Raw genomic sequence first — 14,183 nt, 5'->3', positions numbered from 1 at the left:
TACTGTGGGGACCAAATTGGTGAAGCGAAGTCCAGTAGTGGAAGGATAAAGTTTTTGAAGAGAGTCTTGATCAGTTTCGGGGACTTGAAGTGAAATGCACTCCGGGTCATGCCAGTAAACATGGTCATCTTTTTGGCCACAGTGCGGACGTGGTCGGAGAAGGACAGCTTCTCATCAATGCAGCTCGTTGGTGGTATGGCTTGGTCACCCAGATAGTAAAGGTGACGAGAGTTGTTTCTGCCAAGATGGAGAACGTTTGATTTGGCTGCATTGAACGAGAGGTCAGCCTCAGCTGCCCAGGCTTCTACGCTGGATAGGTCAGACTGGAGTTCAGCGTGGGATGTGCTGGTCGAGAGCACGTTGATGAGTTTTGTGTCGTCTGCGAATAAACTGACTAGGGCATGGTAGACAGAAGCTGGTAGACTATTGACGTAAATGGCGAAGAGCAGGGGGGCCAATGCTGAGCCCTGCGGCACCCCACTGGTAACAGGACGAGAGGAGGACTTAGCACCTCTAATAACAACCTCATTTCGGCAGGCAGAAAGTTCATTTTTTACAGAGGAGGTTTCTGTTTTTAGAAACTTTGAGAGTTCATTCAATTTAGCAGACTGAGAGTGACTTAAAGCGTCGAATTTTGATTCGAGGAGTTGTACAGAAGCGGTGAAGGTGGTTATCTCAGCCTCAACACGCTTCAGACCAGAATGTAGATCTGTCATAGCTTTAGTGTGGGTAATATCGTTATCTTGTAAGAGAGCAGTGACAGATTGTAATTTGGCAAGCTCAGCTTGAAGAGTGATTTGTAGAGCGGAGCTATTGCACAATTTGCAGGTGAAGGGTGTGTCATCATCAATATCTTCAAAAGATACAGTACCAAATAGAGGAGAGTTGTCGATAAGCTCCCAACGAAGACAGGTGCATCTTATCCAATCCAAATTTGAGGTTGTAATATCACGGCGAGTCCTCTTTGTTTTGTCCTTGGCCATAGTAGCTTTGTCAATACACAAAATTTTATATAATATAATATATATTTTTGCTAAGCCTAACTTTTAGGAATCGAAAAATAAACGAATTTGAAAAAGAGCGCGAGAAAAGAAAATTCATGCGACTGCGCTTGAGAAGAAGGAAGTTTTATTACAAGATTTTTTTTTTGCTTTACATTCCGTAACCCTTTTGTATCATGGACTTCTTTGGTTGCCGTCGAAAACTAGATAGGTAGCTAATTAACGATATTAGCGTTTGGTAGCCAGAAGTGTAAGGACTGAGCCACTTATAGTACGCAATTCCGCGTGTTAGGGGGTTATGATGGATGAAATAGAAGATCTAAAAGGTTCCTATATGCTTTTTATTCTAGTTTTAATAAAAGCGTCATAAGACCCAAAAGTGTGCCAGTACGGTATAATATTTAATGAGAGCTTGTCGCGAAGTAAAAAGAGGGAGTGGGAGAGAGGGTTAAAAATACATCATCAAAATTTTAAATTTTCTCCACCCCAGCGCCGCCGAGTGAGGCGTTTTAGAACGTATGTCTACGGGCGAGTAAATCGAACAGAGAAAATAGCGCCAGAACATAGACTGCTAGTACTATTCCAACTAGTAGGCTATGTAGTCTATTGTAAAACTAGCTCTCGGTAAATATTTCAAAGGGCGCAAAGCTAGAGTGGACACACTTTTGGGTCTTATGTCGCTTTTGGTTTTACGCTGTGTTGTGTTTCCTCCGTGGTAACACAAAGCTATTACGACGCCTAGATTTGTCAAATTTGAGAATGGGCGCTATCTCGGAAGAGTGTTGCACCGCAGTCTAGAACGTAGACTGTCTCTCCACGAGTAAGTATTGCAGGGCAACGTGTCTTTCCCCAACCAACCTTCGGAGGAAACAACAATTTTACTTTTGAGTATTTTATAAACTTTCGAAAAATTTTAATTTTGCAATAGATAACCCTAAAAAATTTGGAATTTACCAATATAAAAATTCCCCATAATATTTCTTTATTTAAATCTTTTCTACATATTTAATCTTTAGATAAGTAAACTCAAATAAAATCTAAGATAATAGATAAGGGAGGAAGGCGATTTCAAATTGGGTTTTTTTTTTAAATTTATGTATGAAAAAAATTGTTGGTAAATAAAATGGACGATTACAAACTGGGTTTTGTTTTTATTGATATACCGAAAATTGATCTATGATCTTTGTCAACAAATAAGCGGGCAGTATAAATAATTGGTGCTTTAGTTTTTAAATATCAAAAAATCCTGCCCCTCCGAAGAGACATCATCTGTACTCCGTCAGTCGTAAGAATATTAGTTTAATTTTTATTCTTTAACTTAAAAATAAAAAATTGTTATGTGCGAAATTTGTGGCGCCAAGTTCTCGGTAAACAAAAGTTTACTGAGACACAAGCGCGCCAAGCACGATAATATCAATTACCGATGCCCGCATTGTAATCAATCTTTTAACCGGCGTGATGCCCTTAATCGACACCGACGAGTTCACGGTTGCAACAATTCCGATGGTGATATGTGCCAGCCCCGACCGAAGCGTCGGGAAGGCACCGCTATACCATCCGCCAAGAAAAGGAGAATTTCCGACAACGTTGTTCCGTCGCTAAACGATGTTGCTACGAGGAGTACCTCCATCCCTTCCAGTGAACTAAAAGACAGCAGAGAAGGTTTCTCGGATGAATTGTCCACCCAAGAATGTGCGGACTTTCATGAATTCATGAATCAGCTGGATAATTTCCGTAGTACTCCCCTCTTCCTTTCCAATGCGAGAATTTCCGTGGTACCCTTTTCCCCGCAATAATAACTCAACCCCTTTAAACCCCTGTATCCAATGGCTGATGCATAAAGGCCACGGGACTAACGTACGCCGAGAGAGCCTCGGGACTTTCAAATCGGAACGACCCCCGAAACCACCTCCCCCCACCTCTCCGTTTCCGATACTCACAGGCCTTCTGAAACTACCCTCACGATACCCCCCCCCCCCCCCCGAAATCCGCGGCGGAAAGAGAGAACATTTCGGGTATATCGCGTGTTGGGACAAACACGGCCCAACTCTCAGGGGCGAAAGACACAAAACCAAATCGGAAATCAAAGCCGACTCGATGCGAAAACGCGAATCGCAGCGTACGTAAATAAAATGCCACGCGACCCTCGCACCCGTAACGCGCGCGCGGAAAGCGTCAGAAAATCGAGATATAAATCTCCAAAATCGGTTGACGAACGAACCTACCTACCACCCAACCAACCAACAGCTTTTTATTATATAGATTCGCCCGCGTCCGTCCGGAAAGTTCAATCCATTTGTACGAGTTCAAAAACTCTTTTGCCACATAGGTTGGCTTTTTCTTGGCTTTTTTATGAATTGCTCTCGAAAGCACGTGATTATATGGATTAGTTTTTTCAGTATTATTTAAATTGGGATCCTCGAGTGTGGTTTTAAGTTTATCGTCTTTTTTAATTATAGGGTAGTGTCCACTCTAAAATCACTATTTGAATTTAGTCTTTTGAAAGTACCCTCGGAAACTTATTTTTTAACCATTTTTTTATTTAATTGCTTTACTAATGGCGGCCCCGGCTACGGAACTAATAATCGAAAGTAAGGTCCGAGTAATATCGGGAGAAAGTCGCCCTTTTTAATTAGAATTTTTCTTTTCTTTGAAAGCGGAATATTCTGGGTAACACGGCGTATCGAATTTCGGTGTTTCTTCAATCCTTTCTTCTGGTCAGCTGTGAGGGAAACATTGCCACGCAAGATATTTATACAACACTCAACCAACGCCTTTATCGCGTCCTTGTTCGCGAATTTAATGGCGGCATTCCGTTGGCAAGCGTTCCAAGATCTCAAATATTTTAAAAAGTCTAAGTGCTCGAACACTCTCTTCGGCAGAGCCATGTAGCTAACCGGAAGGCTTTCACTAGGGTACAGTTATTCTTGTCTCGATGATAAATACAACCTCTTGACGTTTCGCACGCAATAGTTACTAGTCGGGGACAGCCCGAGTGTTCGGCGTTAACAACCTTGGCTTCCAAACCTTTGGTAGCAAAATTGCTAGCTTTTTGTTTAATGCTGAGAGCAATTTCCCGCGCCAACTCAAACGGATGATCTCCTTCGTCCCAGCGTAAGTCGCAACTGTTCTTCGTTAACCATCGACACTGCCTTTTATCCTCGTACGATAAGTCCGAGAATGAGCACGGCGATTTGAAGATCCAGACATTATTGTCGCCAGTCTCCTCCACGATAAAACATATTTGAAGAAATTTGCTTCGACAATCGCTGTCATTTTGGTATAAACACGGCGGCTTGCTCTCCTGGTAATATGCCGGTCCGAAGTCTTCTATCTTCCGGGTTGGAGGCCTTGAGATCCACGAATAAGTATCCGAAACTGGTAGCTGTAGCTCGCCTGAAAGCGTCTACAACGTATTTGCTGTTGACTGGCGATATCTGTTTCACCAAATGAAGAATCGCGAACTGGTCTCTCGGCGGTTTAAAGATTACCAGATAGTGAGCGTTGAGGTTCAAGGTTCGAATTTATTTTCCTGTGTAATAGAGGTTTTGCATTAAAATCAACACCGATGTATTTTTGTGGTGAGATCCTCTAATAAACAGGTTCGTAACGTCCTTATTATTGGCAATTTCGCACAACAAATCATCTAATATTACCACGTTTCTAGTATTGACATTTAAATTGCCAACTTCCAATAATCCCTCGTGAAGTTCAACACTTGGCGTATGACTCAATATGGACTTAGATAGTTTATCCTGGTTTTCCTTGTAACACCAAATTATAAGCTCGGGTGGGGGATTAATGCGTATTTCTTGTGTTCAATTAATTTGGCCACAAAAACGCTTTTGCCACATCCTGTTACTCCCGCCACTAAACCATTAAAAGGGTGTTGTAAACATAAATCCATATTGAGAAATTAGACAAGTGATAAACATCCACAGTATATTATAAGAATACAAGTTTATTTTTTAGTCACAGTGTATACAGAGCTCCGAGAAAAAATACTTATCTTTGAGATTCCGTGGCTTTTATACCACGGATATATCGACCTTTGATACTTTCAGTTGCAGTTTGACCTTATGACGTATTAGATTTATCCCCACTGAACGCGAAAGTTTCACAATGTTTTCTTGGAAATACCGGACACGCGCGCTGAAAAGGTTTACAAACACTGGTTTTTCCCAATTCTTTCCAGTATTAGTTTTAGTATTGGTTTCAGTATAGGTTCGTACACGCGTTTTATTCGCAGTGTAAACAAACAAGACTGACGATATGTATAATTTACTCTATCCTCATACCGCACGTGTTTACTTTTAGTTTCAGTATCCGCTATTGCTTAAGTTCTTACCGAAACACCTATTATTATATCAACCACGTCTTCGTAACTCTCTTAAGTTCACTCTAAGTACCGATAAGCCTTATCTTATATCAGCCTCGCTTAGGTAAACTAAAAAAATATTGAGCACCACGCGGTACAAGTTCAGTTCACTGTCCTCTAAGTACCGATAAGCCTTATCTTATATCAGCTTCCTTTAAGTACGCTAGAAAAATATTCGGCACCACTTGGCACCACACGGCACCACTTGGCACCACACGGCACCACTTGTGTTAGAAATGGTAAAATCTATCTACTATTATTAACCCAAGATAGTTCAAAAAGATATTAATTTTTATGTCAGCATAAGTAAATTTTTATGGACGACGTATTCCCAAATGAAGAGATTTTAGAATTTCTGTTATTGTTGGTTACTACTTTGGAGGCCTAGCCTTGGCTTGAACAATGTGGTCTTTTAACTGGTGGAAGTCCGGGCTGTTGTCTTTGTCAAGAGGTTAGTTCTTACTATATACTAGTCGTTGTTCACAGTATTCGTGACTTACGTTTTCGTTATAGTAATTTCCATTTCCATTTTATTATTGATCGTGTTATGACCAAGATTTAATTTATCGCCGAAAATCCACGTTGAAATTGATCTTGAAATTATGTTTGTGTCTAGCATGCTAATCTACTCGCTTTTTAGACATTAAGGTATTATAACAAAAACATTTGAGCAACCTTAAAGCGACATATATTATTTTTATTGTTGATTAATATGTCAAATTCATTTAAAGTATTAAAAAATATTCCTGGGAACAACAGAATGACGTCATTCCGCCTTTCAAATCACAGTCCACTGCTCCTCCAATTTTTAACACAAAATCTTTGATCCAATTTTGCCCACAAAGGTATCCATATTTATATTTATTTTCTTCCCTACACATTTAACGTAAAAATGTTAAAATTTATTATTATTATTATGTATTATTTATTGCAGTAATCTGCAACAAAAAATAAAATAATAATAATAATACATTTTAAAATTTTAATGTTAAATGTGTAGGGAAGAAAATAAATATAAATATGGATACCTTTGTGGGCAAAATTGGATCAAAGATTTTGTGTTAAAAATTGGAGGAGCAGTGGACTGTGATTTGAAAGGCGGAAAGACGTCATTCTGTTGTTCCCAGGAATATTTTTTAATACTTTAAATGAATTTGACATATTAATCAACAATAAAAATAATATATGTCCCTTTAAGGCTGCACATTTAACGAGCTCTAAACGGTTTTTTCAGTTCGAAGAACTGTTTTTGTTATAATATATGCCCATTTATGAGAAGTGGAGCTTTACAAGAATTACATTCCAATTTTATAATTTAAAAAAAATAGTGCTTTCTAAAATTAAAAATTAAATGTTTGTAGTGTCTCTAATAAAAGTGTCAAACTAGAAAAATAATTAAAAACTCAAAAAATATTGTTATATTAGTTCAACCACATAAAAATTATTACCTTTGCTGCGCAAATACTCAGCCCATCGTTTTGCCTTTTTCTTTTGTTTCCTTGGAATTTCAAATTTTAAAGCTCGAAAATGATTAGCTGATAGATTAGTTCAACCAAACATAAAATGTACATGAACTGACGACGTGAGTCTAAGCGGATAAATTTTCGGGAAAATTGGTTTTTCTCTCCAATGCTTTTCCTACGGGAATTTGTTATCCTAACTGTGTTGCAATTCTGAGACTTTTTAATAATTTTAGTTATGATTTTTAGTAAATTTCCAGGTTTTATTTAAGACTACATTCATAATTTTCCCTTAAGTATTTCGCTCGTAATCTACTTTTAAAATCGACGAAAATTTTAAGGCGAGGAAATGAATTCCCCGCCTTTGGGACCTGTATTTGTGCTGGGCCTCGGGAAAATGGATGCCTCGAAACCGAAATTTCCTGGCTTCAAAAACTTATATTTTCTCGTCGTTATTGATTATATTATAAATCGCGAAAAGACGGGCCTATGAAGTGAAACACGCTGATTTTAAATCCGTTTACAGAATTAAAATACGACTAGTGGCTGAGATTACAGCGCGACCCAAAAAAGACCTAAAAGTATCTCAAGCTGAGTTGACGTCTTCGACGACCAAACCGGTAAATTGCCAATATACGCGCAGCAGAGGTGGAAATGGGGGGAAAAGATGAGCTCTAAATATACTCCGCGGCCGCGGAGTATAATAATGGGTATTTTCACGCACACAAAGATTTTTGAAATCGCTTGATTGTGTTTGAATATAAAACGAATAATAATGTGAATAGTTTCAGTTAAGTAAATTAGTGCCCAAGTATATTCAATTTGAATAAATTTTAAATATTACGTGTAACTGAAATGTAATTAAATTATATTACAGATTGACGGAAAATTAGCTTTAGTTTCCTTAACGTCTGTAGCACGATCCTAGTTGTATTATATCATTCCAAATACCCAATTATTATTCAATTATTAGTTTTAATAAAAATCTGATGTAAAGTTTAACAATAAAGATAAATAACCGCGTAAAATAAAATGCATTAAAATTTAAATTTTTAAACACTTGTAAGTCGGAAAATGACCGAGACCTTTTTTCCGGAAAATTTTCCGTATTTTTTCGAAAAATACAAAAAAAAAGTTTTAATTCCATGATTAGTCTAATATATTATTTGCAAATTTAAATAAAGCGGCATTTTCGCCCAATTTTTTCGGATCTTAAAGTAAAACTAAACCTCTAGACTAGTTTAAACTGATTAACAATGTAATACTATTAAGGTTTTGTAGTATGTTTTCTGATATTAGACATTCTATATCGATAAAAATTTAAACATTAAAAACCCTTAAATAGTAATTTATGTTTAAATTTTTTATTTTTCCGATTTGCGAAAAAATTTCCGCAATTCGGAAAATTTTCCGCATTTTATTGTTCCGGAAAATTAACAACACTACTTACAAGTTTAGTTTTACCTTCTTAAAGCCTCATATGAAGCGATCTAGTTTTTACCGCGGCGTGGTACAGGTTTTGATAAAATACCTGTAAAGAGGAATGGTGGCAGGGGGTGGAAGCTAAATCTTAGATATCCCTTCAAATAGCACGTCGTCAACTTAAATCCCTTGGGTACATTAGATAACATCACAACTGAAACGTACCTGATACAAAGTCCTCTTAGTAGCAGCAAGTGCTTTACTGTACTTCGAGTGAAGAGTTCTTCCAGCAGCATAAATTCCTCTATGTCCTCATCCAAGTACCATCATCGGGATGGAAACCATGACACGAGTACCTCGGTGTTCATTTATTTTGTACCTTTTTCTCAGCATATACACAAAAAATTCGGAGGACAGAGGTCTGGTCAGAAAAAAACAGAAGAATTTTCGCTACGAAATTTGCGAAGATGGTACCAAAGGCTATTATCAAAAGTGGATATTAAAACAAAAAGTGTACTTTGATATTCGAATCCAGCCTTTGGCCGTACACCTCTTGTAATCTGAGGCCTCCTCTCTCTCTCCCTCCCTATTGGAACTAACCAATCAGGCTTTAGCTTTCTCACGTCATATGTTTATTTATTTTTCCAAAATAGTACGATCCGACACTAGTGATCCCAGCGTAGATTCTTTGCAGAATCTGTATTGTCCGTTTGAATAACTTTATCTAAGCCTTTGCTATTTGACGTTATGACTGCCCTAGTTTCAAAAGTTTGTACTCCTACTTCACGAAAATCTTTAAAAACTATGAAAGTGTTACATTGAGTTTGCTGGTTTTTGCAATCCGATCTTTTCTTCCGCGACATTTTATTAATATAAATTAAAGTGGCTCCAAAGTTCGGTGGCAAAATGTGTGTAAAGTCAGTAAAGTGCGAAATTTACGGTTAACACTGCCCGCCTCTGCCACCGAGTGAGGGGTTGGGGGGAAGGAAAAGCATGCTCAATTTTCTTTTTTTTTGCCACCGAACGAAGCCCCTTTAATTTCGTGAATCCAATTCCTACCTACAGGTAACCGACCGACAACAATCTATCTGTGCCAATTTCCAACAACGAAATTATTCTTGAAAAGTAAGACACGTGACCAATATCGGCCAATAGTTTTTTTAAAGAAAATTGTAAATAAAAAAAAATAATTCCCTAAAGATATATAAACTCCGATACAATACGAATTTAAATTTAAAGGCGATTTAGTTTTTAATTCTCCTAGGAAGCAAAATCTATCAGCTCTCTATTTTAAAGCCTATTTTCGCATGTTCCTGTGCGATGACCGTCAATAGTAACCTTAGGGAAAGGGGGATGCAAGCAATTTGGCCCTGAGAAGGGATCTCTCAGGTTACATGGAGCAAGGGAAGGGTGTCGAGGTATACTTAGTTTTAATATCCACTTTTGCTATTATTCAATATTATATCAAATTCAAACAATAGTTTTTGGTCCATTTTAAATTCTTTCTAGATGACAACAAAAATAATGTATCTGGGTTTATCACCAATGAAAAACACGCGTATTTCTCGTATTACGTATAGTTCTATGAAATAAAATAATAGGCCTTTTTATAAAGTAGCATTGGCTTTCTTGTTTTGATGTTGCTGCTGCGTCACTGGTGACCTATCGATGACGTTTTTCTACGAAAAGCCCTATACATAAGGGTAAATTTGACGAGGCACCCTGTTTTCAAGTATGAACTGAACTGAACTGAACGACGTATTTCGTGACGAATGAGCTACATAAAAACAAATTCAGCAAGCGTAGCTTATTTAATGAAAAGGCCTATTTACCAACAAGAAAAACACAAATATATTCCATAACGACAAAATTAAAGTAGATTAAAGTAAAGGGGATAGGATCTTAAAACTGGGGTCCTTAATTAACATCCATAAAAACTTAAATTCAGTTATATTGGTAATATAGTAATCACTGTTGGTCTGAAGTGAGCGATCTTTTAACAACGTGAACTAGTAAAGTACGATTAACAATAAGAGGTGAAAACTAAGCTTTATTCTGGGATAAAACGCGGTACTTCGGCCGATATAGGTTTCCTGGAGAAAGACTTAAAACTATAATCGTTTCCTGATTAGCAAAGGAAACGACTGGACAACGAGGAACAGTTCTTAAAAATTTAAATCTAAAAAAATATTCGTTGAATTTCAGTCCCTACATCACACGGACCCACTTTTACCTTATTTTATTCTCATTGAATATGATCCAAAACTTCGAAGACAATCTGAATAATTGCGTTAGAAAACAAAAATTTCGTTTAGCGAACCATTTTTTATATATAAAATTAAACTATGTTCCAGTTGCTCGTCTCGATATACTTTCATTCGGTGGTGGATTTGAGGTCGTCGCGGAAAACCTCCAAGACTGGTTTCATTTCTTCAATACTCTCGCTGTTGCCTTCTTCCGAAATTATGTCGACTTCTACGGAATTAGGCTGCCCCTCCGAACCATCTTTGGTCTCTTCTTGTTTACTAGAGTTGCAGTCTTCTACAACACCATTTCCCGTTTCGTCGTCAACCCCCGTTTCTTGGACATCGGCGCCACTATTTTCTAGGTCCTCCTCTGGTTGCGATTCCTCGAGATCTACTACCTCCTCTTCCTCCGCCTCAACCGGAGCTTCTTCAACTTGTACGCCATCACCCTCCCCCGATAGCATAACCTCAGAGTTTCCCTCCGTCTCTAGAACCTCTTGAATATCCTCATCCTGTTTTCCTTCTTGCTTCTCAGATTGATCCGCTCCGGTTTCATGAACTATGGTGGGGTCGGCGGGTTCTTTGTAAACATCCACGTTCTCGGAGACTACCTCCGAATCCAAGGGGATATTATCAGCTTCGGTGTCGTCCGCAATCAGAGACGATTCGTCGATGAGATTTTCGATTTCCCTATGCATTTCTTCTTCCAGATTCTCATCGAATTTCGGCGATTCTTCCGCGACAATATCTTCAACGTTTTCTTCCTCCGTAGCAAGAATTTCTTCTTCCGTGGCCAGAATTTCTTCCACGGTTGAAAATTCCTCCATGGGGGGCGCGGACGCTTCCTCCTTCCCGACTTCCTCCTTGACGCATTCCGCTTCGACGGCTTCCGCTGGCTCCTCCGGAATTTCCAAAACTTCTTCCAAAACATGGGAGACGTTTTCGAAAACTTCGGCGGCGCTGGCGTTTGACGAGATGGTAATGACTTTATGGTGGAAGTGATCCGTTACTTTGCGAACCCGATCCTCGGCTCGCTCGTTTTCTATTTTACAGAGGGCGTCGGCTTCGTCCGCATCGGCGCCGTCGTCGATAAACTTTTTGACCAATCGGGTGACCGCTACTTGGGTCGTCACTTGCAGATTGAGAATGGCTTTGAATTCGCCAACGTCGTCTTCCATCTTTTGCCCCTGTTCCACGCTTTGTGGGAAACCGTCCAATATAAACCCCTTCGTGCTGGGATAAAACTGGTACATCGCTTCTTTCAACATATCGGTGGCTAGATCGGCGTCTAATAGATCGGAATCAGCCTCCGATAGCAGTAGCGCGCGGTCCGAAGCGCGGCTCTTTTCTTTCTCAACCAGTTCTTTCAAACTTAACCTTGCCATATCGTACTTATGACCGGCGCTCGCTGACTGACTACTTTTACCAGCTCCGGGAACTCCTACCACGCATACAATAGGTAGCTGAGCATTTTTCAACGCCGTGTAATCAAAATTAGGTTCCTCGTCCTCTTCCTCAGTTACAATTGATTGAATAAACTTAGACGTCTGCCTTACTTCTTTGTCCTGTAGATCCATCGCGTTTTGAACTATTTCCTTCAATCGGTGAGCGTCATCGACTCGATGTACCATCTCGGGATATTTGTTATTGAGATACTCCAGAACGCTCAAGATATCGTTATTCTTGTTGACTAATTTATCTTTTTCCGATTCGGTCATCTCACTGGCTTCAACCTTCTCCCCCAATTTATCTACGAATTGTGGATCTTCCAGATAAAAAACGTCGGGTACGGGCAAATCCCACGACTCCCATTCGATAGCGTCCTTTTCGTTTCTAGGAAACCCACTCATCAGCAGCACGTCAGAACTAGAATTGGCGATGCTCCTCTGTACTTCCTCAACGAGGGCGCATGCCGGGACAGAATCGAAAGAGCCGAACCCTTCCACCAACATTCTATTTGCCATCAGACCGGATACGCTGACGTGTTGGGATGTGTGTTCTGTGTCGTCGACAAACTCGAGGCACAACCGGCGAGAGTCTTCGTCAACGGCTCCAACGACGAATATCGCGATGGATTTGAAACCCGTTGACGGAGGGCGGACGTTTTCGCGTACGTGATAGAGACTGAATGATACGTCGGGGTACCTGGGTTTTCCATCGATAACGTCTTCGTTAAAATGGTGGCTGTTAATGGGTGGAAGAGGCGTGGCCGCCGGGACTGGGTTGGCTAATTCGCTCGACGGTCTTCGGTTGGGAAGCGGCGGCAATTCTCGGGACTTGGGCCTCTTCTGTTCGATGAAAGTGTTCCATTGAAACTTGCCAACATTTCCGCTTTGCGCTTGTTCCAAACACGATTGCAAATACTTGATGTGATCCTCGGGACGATTGTACATCAAACCCGCCATGAGACTCGTGAAAAGCTTGGGGATATCTTTGGTTGTCAAATAAGTTCGAACTTCCGAGTACGACATGGCTCGAATTACGAGCGGAATGTTAGGACACTGAACTTAGGGGGGAAGCTTTAATGTTACCTTTTCGGTAACCATGGCGACGCGATAGCTATCTCCCTCCCCTTCATCGCGCCCGGAAACGATTCGACCAAAGGCGATTTAATACACCTACCCCCTCCTTCGAGTAAGAAAAACTAAACCCAAACATCGCTTCGTTCGCGCGATAAAGGGTTGAAACCCCTCCCTCCGTGTCCCACCCCGCCGACAAACCGTACGTCTATCCTCTCTAGAAATTAGCCAACCAACTGATGAGTAAAGAGCTTGAAATATCGTATCGAAAAGGTATAGCGTTTTCCCCCCGGAGCCTGTTCGACTCCGGATCGTAACGGAAATGGAAACGAAATGGTCGCGCACCCGTCAAAATTGAAATTAATAGTAACGCGATGATATCTAGGGAGAGACCAGAACGTCTAAAACATGTCTAGAATTAGAGTGGATTCAAGATCGGGCAAGGCGCTGGAAAGTTGCAAAAACAGCGCGGAGATTTTGCGGGAAGCCAGGTCCGCTATTCGTTTGGCTGATTCAATCGAACACCCTTCTTCGTTGGCCATAAACAGCTTCGATAGGTACAAATATTTTAACTAAAATGTTGTAATTATTATTCGTCATATAATAGGTCTCTTCGCAGGATTGAAAACCGTAAGATTATTACGAGAAGTTTTAGCGCTTATAGGTGAGTTTTCATTTTAATACCAATCTACGATCGAAATTTAAAATAGAGAGAGGTTCTCTATAGCGACTATTCGGAGAGATACAGCTTACCCGATAAAAGTACTCCCAAGAAAAGCCAAAGTATCAACGCCTGTTCCTCCAACAATGTTTATTCCCAAGTAGGGATTTGCCTATTCGTAAAACGTTACGCCGCTATCAGTTCTACGAATACCCGCTTTTCAGATTGCCAATTTGAAGCCAACCGTGACACCAGCCCCCCTTTTCGAGCGCCAACCATCCAGAACGAGGGCTAGTTACAACAAAAGCAACGTCAATTCCCCTTCCACAATTGGTAAGGGGAAACTCTATCCTATTAAATGTAGAAGGTCCAGATGGTTTACACATTTTACGATTAAAAAATACGTACTATAGCGAATTATGGGTACACGGCGTCACCTACCGAAAGTCGACCACGATTGTCTTCGGCATCTAGCGACAAAATTAGAACGGAGAGC

This window comes from Leiobunum rupestre, chromosome 8 (genome assembly GCF_980474605.1).
Source record: "Leiobunum rupestre chromosome 8, qqLeiRupe1.1.hap1, whole genome shotgun sequence".
Classification (NCBI taxonomy): Eukaryota; Metazoa; Arthropoda; class Arachnida; order Opiliones; family Sclerosomatidae; genus Leiobunum; species Leiobunum rupestre.
This window is presented reverse-complemented; position numbering follows the sequence as displayed.